We start from the raw sequence: 9,484 nt of genomic DNA on the forward strand, positions 1-9,484 counted from the left end.
TTCCATTTCGTCTCGACCTCCTCGCCCTCGGACAAATCTAGTTCGATTGTATCAACTGGCCCAGGTGCCACTACCTTCTTTTTAGCTTCAGCTGCTTTAGCTTTCGCAGCTCTCGTTTTAGGTTCATTCATGGGCACTGTCGGCTTTTTAGTCTCAACTGCACGACGTTTTGAACTCTTTTTCTCCCGCCTCTTGTATTGGAACATTTCCCTTATTGTCTGCGTGTCCTCATGATCTTCTTCTCTGATAGGTTCTTGAGTACTATTCTCCCCAACCTTGGATCTACCTGTATCACACTCAAGTGGGTGAACTGCATTAGAAGGAATAGTGTGAGCATCCCTTACCCCTGGTAGAGTGGCAATCAGTGTGACATACTCATCCGTTGCCAACGGAGTAGATCCAGGTGCCCCAGTAGGCAACTCTTGGTGACTACAAAATGCTCCGTCTGTAGGTGTATCCAATGGGGAAGGTTCCTGAGTATCTTTCCTTACCACTTCGTTTTCGGTATCCTCCATTTCCGGCATATTTGAACAATTGTCTCGTGAAACCAGTAGAAAATCATCATTACCATCTCCAGGTGTAATAATCAACGGAGATGAATAAAACTGCTCCTCATCCCTGTTCTCCATAGATGAATCCTTAGGCGTCAGACGCCTACTACTCCCATCTTCCTCAATTTCTGGGTCCGTCATCACCTCCTTGCCCTTCCTCTTTTGCCCTATCGAAACCCCGGGCTCTAGCCTCTGGCCATGGCTCTTCTCTTGCTCAACTCCTGTATCCATTGGCATATTGGTTGGGATTGGCATCCTAGGAGGCTCTAAGGGTTTTAGGTGTCCCATGTTGAAGGTACTCAATATGTTAGGGTTCAATTGTGGTGCTTGATGTCCTCTTTCTAGGAATGGAAGTTGATGTGGTGGGGGAACCCTAGGTGAAATCATCCCATAATTTTGTGGAGGTACCCAATGACCCATTCCATAATAAGGTGGAAGGCTAGGAAATAGAGTAGATGGGTTGGGCATTCCATAAGGATGAACACTAGCTGGAATTTGCATTTGGGACAAGGGAAAATGATAGGAAGGAACCGGGTAAAACATAAACGGTTGGTACATACCCGGATTGATCATTGGAGGAAGTTGTTGAGGATTTTCAGCCCTAAACTCACTGTTTTGAGGTATATTAAGGGTGGGTAGTTGCTGAACATTTACATAACCATGTGGTCCCATCATAGGAGGTTGTGTAGGAGCTTGGGAAGGAGAAGTAGGGAGTGAAGTGTGTTGAGAAGAAGAAGCCATAGAACTAAATAAAGGCTGGAATTTCTGCTTCTTCTTGGTTGTGGCCGAAATTGAAAAAAAAATGGTGGTGAGGGAGTGGGTTTGCCGAAAAAACAAAGGGGAAAGAAGAGAGTTGTGTGTGGGTTTTTATGGAGGTGTAAGGCTTAGGCAATCGGTCTATTTAAAGCTTTCCCCAAACTAAATCCTAAATGAAAAGGGATTGAGTTTTAAGCTCAAACTAGGTTTCCTAAACCTAAAAGGAAAAAATAAGTTTGAATTCCAAATAGGATTAGGGAAACAAAATTTGAAGTATTTTTTAGTTTAAGGAGAGATTTGAAACTTAATCACAAAGGATTAATATTTGACCCAAAATAAAACCCATAAAATTCAAAATTGAAACCCAAACCACGAAGGAAAAAGAAATTCGAAATACTGGAAAAAACAGAGCAGGCGCTAGGCGCCTGCGTGATTCTTTTTCGCAAAGGGCAGGCGCTAGGCGCCTGCGTAATTTTTTTCAACGTTTTTTTTTTTAACGTTTTCAAGAACATTCTTAATAAGCAAAACTTTTTATGATTAAACAAAAAAAAATGTAAGATACAAAGACTTCCTTCCTTTACTTTTGTTCTTTCAAAACGGATAAGAAGGAAAAACATTTTTCGCCAAAAATTTATTGTCCTGAAAGTTGAATAGAGGTTTTTCCTCTATCCATTGGTTCTCCAAAATATGGCTTAAGTCTCTGCCCATTTACTTTAAAAATACTTCCCTAAGAATCAACTAGATCCACTGCCCCATATGGGTAGACTTTAAAAATTTTAAAGGGACCAGACCATCTAGACTTAAGTTTCCCAGGAAAAAGTTTCAACCTATAATTGAATAACAGAACCAGATCACCTTTTTGAAGATTGTTCCGCCGAAGACGCCTATCATGCCACTGTTTAGTTTTTTCCTTAAACAGTTTAGCATTCTCATAAGAAAATTGCATGTGTTCTTCTAATTCCAACAATTGTAACGTCCTCGCTTTACCTGCAGCCGACAAATCAAAATTTAATTTCTTAGTAGCCCAAAATGCTTTATATTCTAGCTCAAGAGGCAAATGACATACTTTTGCAAAGACTAGCCTATAGGGAGACATGCCGAGGGGAGTCTTAAATGCTGTCCTATATGCCCAAAGTGAATCATCAAGCTTCAAAGACCAATCCCTACGGTTAAGATTTACAGTTTTTTCTAAAATGTTTTTTATCTCCCTATTAGATATTTCGGCTAACCCATTCGACTGTGGATGATATGCTATTGCAACCCTATGACGCACATTGTATTTAGCCAGCAAGTTTTGCATAGACCTATTCACAAAATGAGCCCCCCATCGCTTATCAGACAACGCGGGGTTCCATAACGCGTAAAAATGTGCTTTTGCAAAAAACGAATGACAACTTTAGAATCATTGGTAGCAGTTGCAATGGCTTCTATCCATTTCGAAACACAATCTACTGCTAACAATATATAAAGCTTACCATTAGAAGATGGAAATGGACCCATAAAATCTATACCCCACACATCAAATATTTCAATCTCCAGGATCGGGGTTTGAGGCATTTCGTGGCGTTTAGATATATTACCTGTCCGTTGGCATTTGTCACCAACCTGGGCAAACTTATGTGCATCTTTGAACAGAGTGGGCCAAAAGAACCCACTTTACAAAACTTTGGCTGCGGTTTTGTGTCCTGCAAAATGTCCTCCATATGGAGACATCTGACAAGCGTCTAATATCGCCTTGCTCTTCTTCTGCTACACACCTGCGTAAGATATTGTCAGGTCCTAGCTTATATAAAAAAGGTTCATCCCAACGATAAAATCGAACTTCATTTAGAAATTTATTTACCTGTTGCTTGTTAAACTCATAAGGAACTATTCGACTTACCAAATAATTTGCTATATCGGCATACCACGGAACTGAATCAACTCGCAAGAGTTGCTCGTCAATAAACTGTTCACGTATAACAGTTCCATCATCACAAAGCGGGGATTCTAATCTAGACAGGTGATCAGCAACTTGGTTTTCAGTACCCTTCCTGTCCATAACTTCAATATCAAACTCTTGAAGTAACAAAATCCACCGTATCAAACGTGGTTTCGCATCTTTTTTAGCAAATAAATATTTTAAAGCAGAATGGTCAGTAAAAACAATGACTTTGTGCCTATCAAGTAAGACCTAAACTTATCAAAGGCGAACACAACTGCTAACAGTTCCTTTTTTGTAGTAGTGTAATTGAGTTGTGCACCGGTCAAAGTCTTACTAGCATAATACACAGGATGCAAGATCTTGTTTTTACGTTGTCCTAACATAGCTCCTATTGCATAATCACTAGCATCACACATGAGCTCGAAAGGTAAATCCCAATTAGGTTCGATAATTATAGGGGCTGAACTTAAAGCAACTTTCAACATTTCAAATGATTTTAAACAGTCATCATAAAAAACAAATGGTCTATCATGTTCTAACAATTGACACAAGGGTTTAGAAATTTTAGCAAAGTTTTTTATAAAGCGGCGGTAAAATCCCCCATGCCCTAAAAAACTTCTAATCCCTTTAACATTCGTGGGAGGAGGTAGCTTTGAAATGATGTCTATCTTAGCGTGGTCTACCTCTATTCCTTGCTTGGAAATTTTGTGACCCAAAACAATACCCTCTTGTACCATGAAATGACACTTCTCCCAATTTAGGACTAGGTTTGTTTGTTCACATCTCTCCAATACTCTCTCCAAATTAACTAAACATGCGTCAAAAGAATTTCCAAAAACAGAAAAGTCATCCATAAAAACTTCTAGAATATTTTCTACCATGTCAAACAAGATGGCCATCATACACCTCTGAAAAGTCGCGGGTGCATTGCATAATCCAAAGGGCATTCGCCTGAAAGCGAACGTACCATACGGACACGTAAATGTTGTCTTCTCCTGATCTTCTGGAGCAATAGTAATTTGATTATAACCCGAATATCCATCTAAGAAACAATAGAAATCCTTACCTGCCAGACGGTCGAGAATCTGGTCAATAAACGGTAGAGGAAAATGGTCTTTCTTCGTTACCTTGTTGAGTTTGCGATAGTCAATGCAAACTCTCCACCCACTCACAGTTCGGGTTGAGATGAGCTCATTCTCCTCGTTGGCCACCACGATTATACCCCCTTTCTTTGGTACACACTGTACTGGGCTTACCCAGCTGCTGTCGGATATTGGGTATATAACACCGGCGTCAAGCCATTTAAGAATTTCTTTCCTTACAACCTCTTTCATCTTCGGGTTCAACCGCCTTTGACTCTCAATAGAGTTCTTAGCATCTTCTTCCAATAAGATTTTGTGCATGCAAAAGGCCGGGCTTATCCCTCGGATATCTGCTATCGTCCATCCAATGGCCTTTTTATGCTTCTCCAAAATCTGTAATAAAGAATATTCATTAGTAGGTGATAAATTGGAAGCTATAATAACTGGTAAAGTGTCGTTATCCCCTAGATACGCATATTTCAAATGCGACGGCAATGGCTTCTGCTCCAACGTGGATGGTTCCACTATGGACGGAAGTAACGACTTGCATTCTTCTTTTTGTATTTTTCAACAGGATTAGTCACATCTTCCGGTCCTTCTGCTATCTTATCAAGCTCTTCTTCAATCTCTGTAACTAACAAGTCATAAAACTCATCAAACAGAACAGGATTCAAGCTAGTTATAGCAGAGCACTCTTCAAAGTCTCCTGGTAATTTCATGGCGTCTAGAACGTTAAATTTAACTTCTTCATTATTTACCCTCATTGTAATTTCTCCCTTCCTCACATTAAAAACTGTATCCCCAGTGGCTAGAAATGGTCTTCCTAAAATAATGGGAACGTCTAAGTCTGTCTCGCAATCTAGAATTATAAAGTCCGCAGGGAAAATGAATTTGTCCACCTGGACTAAAACATCTTCTATCTTTCCCTCAGGTCTTATGATAGATCTATCTGCTAGTTGGAGGGTAATCGTAGTAGGTCTAGCTTCTCCTATGCCTAAAGAGTTGAAAACCGATAATGGCATAAGATTAATGCTAGCGCCTAGATCACATAATGCCCTTCCTAAGTTTTTCCCTCCTATGGAACATGGAATGGTAAAACTGCCAGGATCGTTACACTTCATGGGTAGCGGGCTGCCTACAGCTTCACTACTACATTTTGTCATGGCTACCAGTTCATGCCCTCCTATCTTTTTCTTCCTAGAAACTATATCTTTCAAAAACTTAGCATAATTTGGCATCTGTTCTACAGCATCTACTAATGGTATATTTATATGCAATTGTTTTAAAATATCTAAAAATTTTCTAAACTGGGAATCATTATTTTTCTTAACTAATCTTCGTGGAAACGGGGGAGTAGGGGTAAAAGAAGGTTGTACCCGTGGAGGAACACTCGGGGTGTCCTCATTACCTTTTCTAATATTTTCTTTTTCTGGTGTTGTTGGATTTTCTGGTATCTTAACAATTGGTTCAGTGGACGGAATCTGTACATCTGTTGTTGGCATTGTTGGTCCATCATATGCCAGTCCACTCCTAAGGGTGACAACTTTGCACTGTTCTTTCCCTTCTCGTTTTGGTAATTCAGTATGGCCTGGAAAAGAACCTCGTGGTCTATTCTTCAATTCATTGGCGAGCTGTCCCAATTGGGTCTCGAAATTCCTCATTGATGCCACTTGGAATTGTATCACTGCGTCGGTTCGGGCCATGTACTCCTTCATCATATTCTCAAGATTTGAGTTGTTATTTTGAACTGGTGGAGTCTGTGTTCTCTGATTGTACTGTTGTTGCGGTGGCGGGATGTATTGCTGTGTAGGTGGAACATAGGGCTGCTTGTTCTGCTGGCTCTGCCCTTGATTAAAACCGCTCGAACCTCCTTAACCTCCCCATGAGAAATTAGGGTGGTGCCTCCAACCTGGGTTGTAGGTGTTCGAATATGGGTTAAAGTTCCTATTGTTCCCATGTCCTACATAAAAAACGGAAGCAAGGTTATGTGGACAATTATCATAAATATGGTTTTCACTGCAAAATGAACAAATGAGATCGTTGACTTGGCAAACAGGGGCAGGAGTGCAATAATCTAACTGCATAGGTTGTATCGGCGTGGCTAATGGATTTTTTATTCCCAACGCCATCTCTTTCAGCCTTTGGTTCATTGTAACCATCTCTTTTTGCATCGAGGTCCCAATGTCCAGAGCCAAAACTCCAGCTGGATCTTGCTTATTTGGTGCTGCCCTAGATCTTTGCGAACACCATAGTTCGTTTTGTGAAGCTAAGTCATTTAGGATGTCGACTATCTCGTTGAATGTCTTCTTTGTAAAGGCTCCGTTGGCAGCATTGTTTAGCATCATCTTAGTAGGATGATCTAAACCTCTAAAGAAATGTTCTATCTGGATGCATGCCGGCAAGCCATGGTTCAGACATTTCCTGATTAGTTCTTTAAATCTTTCCCACGCCTCGTGAACAGGTTCACGATCATACTGTCTAAAGGAGATGATCTCCTCTCTGATATCAGCGTGGCGAGTAGGTGGGAAGAATTTTGTTAAGAACTTCTCCACTAACGACCCCCATGTGGTGATGGATCCCGGTGGAAATGCATTGAGCCATGCTCTAGCTTGGTCCTTCAAAGAACATGGAAAAAGTGTTAGTCTAAGAGCATCGTTTGTTATATCAGGTAATCGAAATGCATTTGCAATTTGAATGAATGATTTCAGATGATCATGTGGATCCTCATGTTCTTACCCTCCAAAATTTCCGATTGTCTGCAACATTTGGAACATCATTGGTTTAAGCTCAAAGTTTGCGTGGGCTGGAATAGGGTTGACTATCCCTGAATCAAAGTTCTGAAAAGCCGTGGCGGCATTGCCACGTCTCTGTTGTCCGCCATCTGGATATGGTTGAATTCATCATTTCTTGCGTGATCCCTCATATTACCGTTAATAGCAGGTGGATCAACCGGATCACGAGGTGGAATATCTGCCATTGATGTGCTCATACTCTCTACCTCACTTTCAGGACTGATTTCACCTTCACTCTCTTTTTGCTTTTCTAGTTGGTTTCGAAGTCTTTGCTCCTTTCAAGTTTTTCGAAGGGTCCGCTTAATCTCAGGGTCAAGGGGTAGAAGAAAAGATCTTGTGCTCATACACTTTAACTTACCCTTGTGAGATAAACGACCAAAAATATAGACCAAAAACGGTGGATGGAAATTACACCCAACAACAATTCACAAAAATAAAAACTAAAAGAATTTGAAAATAATTTTAAAACTAAAGTCCCCGGCAACAGCGCCAAAAACTTGACTGGCGTTATGCTGAACGCACGCACTAAGCGTGGTAACAATTCTATAGATGCAAACGCACACCTGTCAGAGTAATATAAAATGGATGGAGTATCCAAGTATCGATCCTCAAGGACTTCTAAATAATTTCCAAACTCTAAAGTTTTAATGAATAGTGAACGTTGAAATGAGTGATTCTTGTAAAATGGGAAGTGGTCACAAATAATGGTTTTGGATTTGGGATTTGGTCTTATAATGGTAAAACCTAGCCCGAATTACTTCAAGTTAGCCAACAAAGAATCAAGGATACGCTAAGGACGATATGCATTTTACTTTAGGAACCAACGACTACGCTTTTCACTTGACTTATGTCTAAGCAAGTTCAAAGTCCTAAGACATTCCCTAATATGTCTATTATGAGAGATATCTTACTTTTAGGATGGAAATAGTCGCAACCTCGGGTTAAGGTCCTATGTCTAGGCTACTTAACCGGAACCCTTATGTCTAAGGCGCTCCTCTCCTCGGTTTAACCACTCAACAATGCAAATAAGCAACCTTTTCAGTATTGACTTGTTAAGACTTACAGTGACCTGCTCTAAATCCTAACTTTTTGGGAAAACATGTTGAGCAATGAGTGGAAAGCAAAAACACTACTTCTTAGCAACCCTTTTTAGAAATAAAAGGCTAACTATCCATAACCGGGCTAGAGACGGGAATTTAGAAAGACATATTGAAGAAAATACAGCAAGTAAAATGGTTGAAATTGAAATGCATGTGTGAAAAACAAAAGTTAACTAACGGAGAGTTTTGCTCGGGATTGAGAGCTTCGCCCTTCTCTTTCAAGCAAGGGGGAGTGTCACGTGTTCTTTCCTCCAAAAACACAATTCTCTTAACTAAAAATAAAGTAAAGGCAAAGGGAAGATAAGCAAAGTGCTGGATGTATATATATTTGAATAGGTAGAAAATAACTAAGTACAAACGGAAACAAAACAAAGCTCAATAAAGGAATGTAAAGTGCTCGGGATTTAAAAACTAAAAGCAACTAATGAAAGCAACTCAAAAGTACTTAGAAAGCAACAAAGAAACACTAAGAATGATCAAGAGAAGGAAGCAAGGCTTGATGCATTTGGTGGAGAAGCTGCTGAAATTTATAGCTGTGCATAATTGGTTAGGTAGGTCCTAAAACGCTTGTGGATCACCCATTTCCAACTCCTTGGACTGACTAAATCGTGCTCAAACTAATAGTGGAACACTTCTTCTACACGTATGCATCGGTTGGAACCACCAAAATGCATTGGAAGAAGCGTTTCATTAAGGGCAAAGTTGGAAGAAAACCAGTTTTTCTGCAGCCACGCAGGCGTCTGGCGCCTCCCATGATGTTTTTTCGTCTTTTTGCTTCTTTTGATTAATTTGCACTCCCAAATGGTCCTAAAATGTCATAAATACAATATAAGCCAACCACAAACCATCATATATGAATTTTGCATGAATTGGAACTCAAACGACCGAGAAAAAGTCCGAAACAAAGTTAAAACATAGTAAAAACAGCATCTAAAACCTTCTTTTTACGCATGTAAACAAGCGTAATCAAGTGTGACCCGCCATTTTCAGACCTAGAGGTCTACCCCAATAAGGCTGCCGTAGGGAAGAACAAATATTGGTGCAAAACCTAAGAGACCTTATCCATTTCTGGAGTTCACCCTGATTTTGATTCCATACAACAGACCCTTCGTGAGGGTGGTCGCTCCAAGACGACACGCAAGCCGTGTATGAAACCTCACGTCGCAAACCAATGGAGAAGACCGTAGGATGTGTTATCCCACGTCCTTCTCCCATTTACTATAAATACTTTCTCCATTCACCTTGGTATTGAACCATGCAAACACCTTCCGTAGGGAGG

The 9,484-nt window shown here is 40.3% G+C and overlaps 1 non-coding gene across 1 annotated transcript; it reads left to right on the forward strand.

The window, feature by feature from the left end:
• The first annotated feature begins 6,713 nt into the window (after positions 1 to 6,713).
• On the forward strand, positions 6,714 to 6,820 carry LOC148207277 (small nucleolar RNA R71). Its single transcript, XR_015788061.1, has one exon. It is a non-coding gene; the product is annotated as a small nucleolar RNA R71 (small nucleolar RNA).
• Positions 6,821 to 9,484: the final 2,664 nt, after the last annotated feature.

The sequence above is a fragment of the Momordica charantia genome, unplaced genomic scaffold (genome assembly GCF_013281855.1).
Source record: "Momordica charantia cultivar OHB3-1 unplaced genomic scaffold, Mcharantia_2.0 BLBB01000156.1, whole genome shotgun sequence".
In the NCBI taxonomy this organism is placed as follows: domain Eukaryota; kingdom Viridiplantae; phylum Streptophyta; class Magnoliopsida; order Cucurbitales; family Cucurbitaceae; genus Momordica; species Momordica charantia.